This window comes from Rhinopithecus roxellana, chromosome 16 (genome assembly GCF_007565055.1).
Source record: "Rhinopithecus roxellana isolate Shanxi Qingling chromosome 16, ASM756505v1, whole genome shotgun sequence".
Classification (NCBI taxonomy): domain Eukaryota; kingdom Metazoa; phylum Chordata; class Mammalia; order Primates; family Cercopithecidae; genus Rhinopithecus; species Rhinopithecus roxellana.
In genome coordinates this window covers 18,677,914-18,686,862 of record NC_044564.1, presented here as the reverse complement: position 1 = coordinate 18,686,862, position 8,949 = coordinate 18,677,914, and the positions used below count along the sequence as shown (strand labels likewise).

The window sequence follows — 8,949 nt, the reverse complement described above, 5'->3', positions numbered from 1 at the left end:
GAGTGCAGTGATGCAATCACAGCTCATCGCAGCCTTGAACTCCTGGGCTCGAGTGCTCCTCCCGCCTCAGCCTCCTGAGTAGCTGGGATTACAAGCCTGAGTCACTGTGCCCAGGTAATGTCTGGGCTTTCTTGTTTGTTTTTGGGTTTTTTTTTTTTTTTTCTTGGTAGAGATAGGATGTTGCTGTGTTACCCAGGCTGGTCTCAAATTCCTGGCCTCAAGCAATCCTCCCACCTCAGCCTCTCAAAGTCTTGGGATTACAGGTGTGAACCGCTGTGCCAGGCCGTCTTTATCTTTTTTAAGCAGACACAAGTGGTGCCCGTCCCACCGTGGCAGCCTCCAGGTTGTCATTACTTTTCCAATAGGCACGTTCATGGCTGGGGCTCCTGGATGGGAACCAAAAGCCATTTGCTTCGGAGGCAAAGTTTGCGTTAGGCCCAGCTGGGTCTTCTCATCTTTTATTTGCCCAATCCTATTAATAATTAATGGTACCGTAATGAGAATTGCTTTTAATAGAATCTGCTGCCATCACTGCATTCTGCTCCTCGCCAAGGGCTTCCCCCAAAAGGATTCACGCTCACATGGCTGCGTTTCCTGCCACGGGCAGCAGGAAGCCAGGAGCTTCCCCTTCGATGTCCTTCACAGTCCCCTCTGCACCCCTGGGCCCGAGCCCCACTCCCCCATGACCTGGAGGCCCCTCTCACTGTTCTACCACATCCTACCCACCTCCTTGGAGCCCCACTCCTGGTCCCCTGGAGGTTCCTGCAGTAGAGTGAGGCTGTCCCAGCTGGCCCAGCCACACATGTGCTGTCATGCCTCGTCTGTCACCCAGACAAACTGGTCCCGCTGGTCAGGGACCAGGCGAGCAGGAAGCTGTTGTGTGTGCAGCCCCGCACCCTCCAGGCAGGGGCTGACATTCCAGACAAAAAAAAAAAAAGAAAAAGCCCATGCAGGGCAAGGGCCAGGGAGAGGGTGGAGAGGAAAGGGCCTGGCTAGGCTATGATTTGGGGGACTTTGGGAGAATGTCATCCCTGCCCCCAGCCCCAGTTTCTGCATCCACAGAAGAGGGGTGAAGATGGCCCCTACCCCTCCAGAAAGAATGTTCTTTTTCTTTCCTTTTTTTTTTTTTTTTTTTTTTGAGACAGAGTTTAACTCTTTTTGCCCAGGCTAGAGTGCAATGGTATGATTTTGGCTCACTGCAACCTTGGCCTCCCGGGTTCAAGCGATTGTCCTGCCTCAGCCTCCGGAGTAGCTATTACAGGTGCCCGCCACCACGCTCGGCTAATTTTGTATTGTTACAAACAGGGTTTCACCATGTTGGCCAGGCTAGTCTCGAACTCCTGACCTCAGGTGATCCACCTGCCTCAGCCTCCCAAAGTGCTGGGATTACAGGCATGAGCTACTGTGACTGGCCCCCTCCAGAATGTTCTGAGGAGAAGGGGAGCGAGTGTTGGGGAGGCGAAAAACCCAGGGAAGCTCCTTAATATTCACTCCAAGAAAATGTCTGTGCTATGGCCAGGGTTTTAGCTATCAATGATTCCATCAATAAATATAATGTATTGGCAGTGTTCGTGATATCACAACCTCTGTGTTCCATAATAGTGGATTGGCTGAAATAAGTCTGGGGCATTGCACAGACAGGTACTCAGCCGCCACTGGAAAGGGGGCTGGAGACCAGCTCCCCAAACCACACTGGGCCTCAGAGCTCCTGGAGATCCTGGGGAAGTGTGGAGTCTGCGGTCTGGGACAGGGCTGTGATTCTGCACGTGTGCGCACACACACACACGCACACACACACGCACACACACATACGCACACACACGCACACAGACACATACGCACACACATACACACACAAGCACACACACATGCACACATACACACACATATACATATACACATACATGCATGCATGCGCATACACATGCACACACGTACATACATACACACATGTACACACGCACGTGCAACATACATACACACGGGCATGCACACATACACGCATATGCATGCACACGCGCACACGCGCGCGCGCACACGCACGTACACACACATGCACACACACATACATGCACACGCGCACACACGTGCGCACACGCGCACACATGCCTCTGGGTGTGTGCTTGCAGTGGAGCTTGCAGTGAGGTGTGTGCCTCTGGGTGACATAGACGTTCACATTCTGCTGCTGAATGGAAGAATCAGGTTACATATGTATAGGGGGACCTGTGCGCTAGGGTCCCCTCCTGTGCTCAAAGTACAGCAAGCGAGCGCCACACATTTTGCTAAAACATCTAGGGGCAGTCTGGCATGGTGGCTCACGCCTGTAATCCCAGCACTTTGGGAGGCCGAGGCGGGTGGATCAGCTGAGGTCAGGAGTTCGAGACCAGCCTGGGCAAGATGGTGAAACCCCCGTCTCTACTAAAAATACAGAAATTAGCTGGGCATGGCAGCGTGCGCCTGTAATCCCAGCTACTTGGGAAGCTGAGGCAGGAGAATTGCTTGAACCTGGGAGGTGGAGGTTCCAGTGAACTGAGATCAGGTTACTGCACTCCAGCCTGAGCGACACAGCGACACTCCGTCTCAAAAAAAAAAAAAAGAAATCTAGGGACTCGAAGCTCAAATGCTCAACGTGGCAATAGATGGGTGATGAATTACAGATCATTTGAAATTTTCTCTTTGGTTTATCTTAATTTCAAAATTATCCACAATTACATGTATTACTTTTGTAAATGAAGAAAATGGTTTTTTGTTTTTTAAGAAAAAGAACAAATGTTCTCTTCCTTTCCCTACAACACAATCAGGGTAATATTCAGCTTGAAAAGGCAGGGGAATTCTGAGAGACAAGGAGCAGGGTGGATTCTGGCTTTGCTCCAGAGCCTGTGTGGAGGGCTGTGGACTAGACAGGGTGGCCATGGGGCTGGGGCGGCCTCCTGCAGCCCTCATGTGCCTGACGCCAAGCTAAGCCCTCTGGACCCGGCACCGTCCCACCCAGATCCCCACACCCCACAGATCCCTAAGAGGGGGAACATCACGAGAAGGACTGGGATTAGTGCCACTGTGCGGCTGAGGGAACTAGAAGCTCTGGGAGGTGAGTGGCCTGCCCAGGCGGCCCAGCCCCCATTGGGGGAGGGGTGGGAAGTGGAGGAGCAGGGGTGGAGGTGAGGGGCCCACTGGCGGGGGTGTCTATACCAGCCACAAGGAAACTCCTTTCTCTTTGAGGGACTTTTGTTTGGCCACCAGTCAAAGTGACCTCTCCAGAAAATCCAGAAAGACGGGTGATGAAGAGCTTGGAAAATTAGCTGGAGTGGCCAGGCACACTGATTACACCTGTAATCCCAGCACTTTGGGAGTCCAAGGTGGGCAGATCACAAGGTCAGGAGTTCGAGACCAACCTGGCCAACATGGTGAAACCCCGTCTCTACTGAATATACAAAAAATTAGCTGGGCGTGGTGGCAGGCGTCTGTAATCCCAGCTACTCAGGAGGCTGAGGCAGGAGAATCCCTTGAACCCAAGAGCCGAGATCATGCCATCGCACTCCAGCCTGGGCGACGGAGCAAGACCCCATCTTGAAAAGAAAAAGAAAATTAGTTGGAGTGTTATGTCCTGGGGAAGACAATGGGGAGCCATGGAGTGTTCTCTGACGGTGAGAAGATTCCAGCTGTGGAATCGCTGCTTGGAGCAGTGAGCTCCTAGACATAGGTCAGGAGGTGATTACAACGGGCCAGACTGGGCTGGATAATACAAAGCGACAGCGATAGCTAAGATGTATTGAACTCCTGCGATGCCCAAAGATGCACCAAAGATTTTTCACTCGGTCCTCACCCCAGCCTCAGGACGCTGCAGCTGTTGTTCTCCCCATTTTGCAGATGTGAGAACCGAGGCTCAGCTGGGATGTGGATGCAGGTCGGTGTGATGTCAGAGCAGGTGTTCTTACCACAATGCTACGCTGTGGAGAAAGGCGGGTGGGAAGGTGAAGGCACCCGGGGAGGGATGGCCGAGGCACGGGGGCGGGATGAGGGGACTGGGCCATCCTTCCACACTAGAGACCTGGCCTGGGGCCAAGCTAAAGGATTCGAGACAAACTAGACACGGACCCCTCCTGGACAGTCTCACGTGGGTGACAGAGCCTTGGGACTTATGGGAGAATCTGGGAGGGGTCGGGGCAGCTCTCTGGAGGAGGGGAAGCCCAGGCTGAGTCCTAAAGAATGAACAGCTGATCCGATGACAATGGGGAGCATTTCAGGCTCCAGGAACAGCATATGCAGGGTCCCAGAGGCCTGGAAAGTCACTTTGTATGGCTGGAGCAGAGGTGGGGGTGGAGAGGTGTGAACCTGCAGGAGTGGGCAGGAACCGTACCCCTGCAGCCTTCAGAGTCGAGGGATAGAGTTGACTCTGTAAGGGGGACTTAGACCCCTGCAGGGCCGTGAGCTGAGAGAGACACTTCATCACACCCACAGACCCTGTGTGGGGTGCGGCCATCAGGAGCCATGCTGCAGCCCAGGCCTGTGAAGAGCCTGGAGCAGCACTCCAGGGAGGGAAGAGCAGTCGGGGGTGGGGGGGGTCCCGCACTGGGAGAAGTGGGCAGATGTACCCTTTCTTGTGGAGGACGAGTGGCTGCAGGGTGTGGGAGGGGAGAGAGGTAGAGGAAACAGGATGGCTGTGGCCACCCATGGGCAATAATTCCCAGGATGGAGGGTGGAGCTCAGGGGCACCCTGGCTCTGTGGGGATGTCTGTGGGCAGCACTGGGGGAACGGTTTAGAAAACCAGCCCAAAGGCCGGGCGCGGTGGCTCAAGCCTGTAATCCTAGCACTTTGGGAGGTCGAGATGGGCGGATCACGAGGTCAGGAGATCGAGACCATCCTGGCTAACACGGTGAAACCCCGTCTCTACTAAAAAATACAAAAAACTAGCCAGGCGAGGTGGCGGGCGCCTGTAGTCCCAGCTACTCGGGAGGCTGAGGCAGGAGAATGGCGTAAACCCGGGAGGTGGAGCTTGCAGTGAGCTGAGATCCGGCCACTGCACTCCAGCCTGGGCGACAGAGCGAGACTCCGTCTCCAAAAAAAAAAAAAGAAAAAGAAAACCAGCCCAAAGCCTGGGCGTGGTGGCTCACATCTGTAATCCCAGCACTTTGGGAGCCTGAGGTAGGTAGATCACTTGAGGTCAGAAGTTCGAGACCCAACATGGTGAAACCCCATCTCTACTAAAAATACAAAAATTAGCTGAGTGTGGTGGTGTGTGCCTGTAACCCAGCTACTCGGGAGGTTGAGGCAGGAAAATTGCTTGAACCAAGGAGGTGGAGGGTGCAGTGAGCTGAGATCGTGCCACTGCACTCCAGCCTGGGCGACAGAGTAAGACTGTCTCAAAAAAAAGAAAAGAAAACCAGCCCAAGGACCCCCACTCTGCAGGTGCCCTGGATGGACCACGCCAGTCCTCGGCCCTCTCACCTGGAGGCTTGGCGCTCCCACCTGGACCCTGGCCCAGTGTCTGCAACCCTGTCCCCCCACCCCAGGGCTCTGGCTGGAATCCCAGATGGGTGGAGGATGCTGGAGCTGCACCACAAGGCAGCAGTGGCGACAGCACATCCCGGAATCCTCTTTCCAGCCCCGAGAAACAGAAACGTCACAGAGGTCATTTTCAGAGGCGGAAACAGGCCTGGTGTCACATGCCCAAGGACACATAGCTGGAGGGTGTGGGATCCATCTAAAAGACTCAGAGACTGTTCCCAGGGCTGCGTCACTGGTCCAGGCTGGGGAGGAGGGTGGTGGCAGAGTCCTTCCTGATTTCTGCTCTCAGGGAGCCAGCTCTTCCCTGCCTGCCTCTGTTCGGAGACGTCAAACCTGGGGACACGGCCTCCTGGGGGGTGGTGCCAGTGGGGAGACGGAGGCGGAAGCATCCTATAGGGGGTGGCGGCACAAACCAAACTGTGGCTTCACAGGCAGTGCTGCCCGGCTCGCTGGGGAAGGGCCGCATGCAGACAGCCTGCCCTGCACAGTGGCACATGGGCACACACTATGCCTGGACTCAGTCACACGCAGCAGGCATGGCCAACAACCGCAGCACTGCACACTGGGCGCCACTCAGCCAGGAGCCAGGACCGGGGTACGCACAGACCTTTGTGGCTGATACCTTTAGGCTGAGTGGGCTTGGGTCTCTGTCTCCTAATTTCACTCCCATTACCCAGTTTGCTCCTTATTGAATGTTATGCAGTAGATGCTATTGGCATCCCATTGTACAGACGAGGATGCTGAGGCCCAGAGAGGATGACATGAGCGGTGCTTGGAATGTGCTGGGCACAGGGCCTGCCTAGCCAGTAGATGTCCGGGGAAGACCAGCTACTCTCTTGCAAAGTGTTCTCACACTCAACTGGTGAGACGTATCTTCACCATCCCCATGGGAGTGAGCGGGAAACCGAGGCTCTCCTGAGACGGGGACTGGGGCATGGTCACACAGTCAGGCAGCAAGGCCCCTGCTCCGGCCCCCATCCACCTCCCACTCTGCCCGGACAGAAGGGAGTGCCAGGAGGCTGGAGGGAGGAAGCCTTTTCTCAGGGCCAGGAGAGAAGAAGAGAGAGGGCTACGTGGTCAGAAGCTCTGGTCACCTGAAGTGGTGCCACTGACCCTGCCTGCTTGGGAAGGTGGCCCTGGCTGGCAGATCTGGCCAGTTCCCCTACACACCCTGATGCCTGGGAAGGTGGGAGCTGCCGGCGATGAACGCCATTTCATACCTTATCTTTTTTTGTGTTTTGTTTTTTGTTTTTTGAGATGGAGTCTTGCTCTGCCCAGGCTGGAGGGCAGTGGCATGATCTCGGCTCACTACAACCTCCACCTCCTGGGTTCAAGCAGTTCTCCTGCCTCACCCTCCCAAGTAGATGGGACTACAGGCACACGTGACCATACCCGGCTAATCTTTTTTTTGTTGTTGTTGTTGTTGTTGTTGTTGTTGTTGTTGTTGAGACGGAGTCTCGCTCTGTCGCCCAGGCTGGAGTGCAGTGGCCTGATCTCAGCTCACTGCAAGCTCCGCCTCCCGGGTTCATGCCATTCTCCCGCCTCAGCCTCCAAAGTAGCTGGGACTACAGGCGCCCGCCACCTCGCCCGGCTAGTTTTTTGCATTTTTTTTTTAGTAGAGACGGGGTTTCACTGTGTTAGCCAGGATGGTCTCGATCTCCTGACCTCGTGATCCGCCCGTCTCGGCCTCCCAAAGTGCTGGGATTACAGGCTTGAGCCACCGCGCCCGGCCTAATCTTTTATATTTTAGTAGAGACAGGATTTTGCCATGTTGCCCAGGTTTGTCTTGAACTCCTGAGCTCAGGCAATCTGCCCGCCTCAGCCTCCCAAAGTGCTGGGATTACAGGTGTAAGCCACTGAGCCCGGCCCCACTTCAAACCTTATCATACCCACTCATGGTCCTCTGGAAGCTGGACCTGGAGGTTCTAGAAAAATGAATAATGCCACCCAAAGTGGAGCGTGCAGAGAAGCCTCAGCACCACAGCCTCCCAGATCCAACAGCCCCTACTGCAGATAGGACCCCCTAGCAGCCAAACCAAAATCAGTTCATAAAATCCATTTGGGAAATTGTGTAAACTCCTTTCCTAGATTGGAAACCAACTGTCCACATCTGCAAATGCTCTGAGAAGCCCTGCAGGAAAGAACACTTTTGTTTTAATCCTACCTTTCCCACAATGTATTTAATCACAAACCTCCATTTTTGTTGTGAAATATGTATTAGCATCTGTGGTAGATTAAACATGGCTACAAATTCCTCCATACCCCCATCATTGAGAGGTAGGGTCTATGCCCCTTGCCTCCAATCTGAGTAGGCTATATGACTGCTTTGATCAGTGGAGGATTGCAGAAGTGACACGAGACAGTTTGCCTCCTGCCTCTTGGAGCCCTGAGCTGTAACACAAGAAATCTGGGATACACTAGGGGAGAATATAAGCACCAAGGTGAGGCTGTTTTGGGCACCCAGCCCAGTGGAGCCTTTAGATGACTCCAGCTTCTGCTATTCTGTGACTGCACCTGCAGGAGAGAGTCCAAGCATGAACCGCCTTGCTGAGCCCAGTCAACTCCAGAATCATAAGAAAGTCCAATACATGATTATTTTGAGCCAATCTGTTTGGGGTGGCTTGTCACATGGCAGCAGGTAACTGCTGTTCGGGATGTGCCTGGAGCACCCTTCTGCCTCCCTTTCCACTTGGCAAGGGAAGATGACAGAAAGTCTCCACTCTTTGAAGCCCTTTTCTAACAACCATGAAGACAGCTACCACCTGGGATCTGCCTGGGCTCACACTTACCAGCTGCATGCATTCAGACAGTGCCAGGTACAGTGCCACACGCCTATGGTCCCAGCTACTTGGGAAGCTGAGGCGGAAGAATGGCTTCAGCCCAGAGGTTTGAGGCTACAGTGAGCTATGATCACACCATGGCACTCCAGTCTGGGCGACAGAGCTAGAAAGAATTCAGACAGGCATTTAGTCCTTTGGGTTTCAGTTTCCGAATCTGTAAAGTGGCAGAATAATGGTAACTACTGCATGAGGTTGTTGTGCAGATTCAATAAAAGGATAAAGCATACAGCAGGTGATGAGTCAATGGCGGCCAATATTAGCTGCTCTATGCCTCTAGCAGCACATGGACTAGTGCAGGGAGTGGGTTGTTTGCACCTCAGCTCCCCCAGGACCAGGCATGCAGCCCCCCGAGAGTGGGTCTCCTATAGTTTCTTGCTCACTGCACCCAAGCACAGCGTTTGTGACGTTGCTGGTGCTCAAGAGAGGTTTGGTGGAAAATAAAATATTCAGAGAATTCTGAACTGTACCACCTGGAAGGCTTCTCAAAAATTAAAGAACTGAGCCCCTGTATTCATGTATTTATTTTGAGACAGAGTTTCACTTTTGTTGCCCAGGCTAGAGTGCAACGGCATGATCTCATCTCACTGCAACCTCTGCCTCCTG

At 53.8% G+C, this 8,949-nt stretch overlaps 1 long non-coding RNA gene across 1 annotated transcript; it reads right to left on the bottom strand.

Moving 5' to 3' along the window:
• Nucleotides 1-201: 201 nt before the first annotated feature.
• On the bottom strand, nt 202-8,423 carry LOC115893870. Its single transcript, XR_004053894.1, has 3 exons — nt 8,296-8,423; nt 3,824-3,947; nt 202-472 (listed from the first exon to the last, which is right to left on the bottom strand). It is a non-coding gene; the product is annotated as an uncharacterized LOC115893870 (long non-coding RNA).
• Between the last annotated feature and the right edge of the window lie 526 nt (nt 8,424-8,949).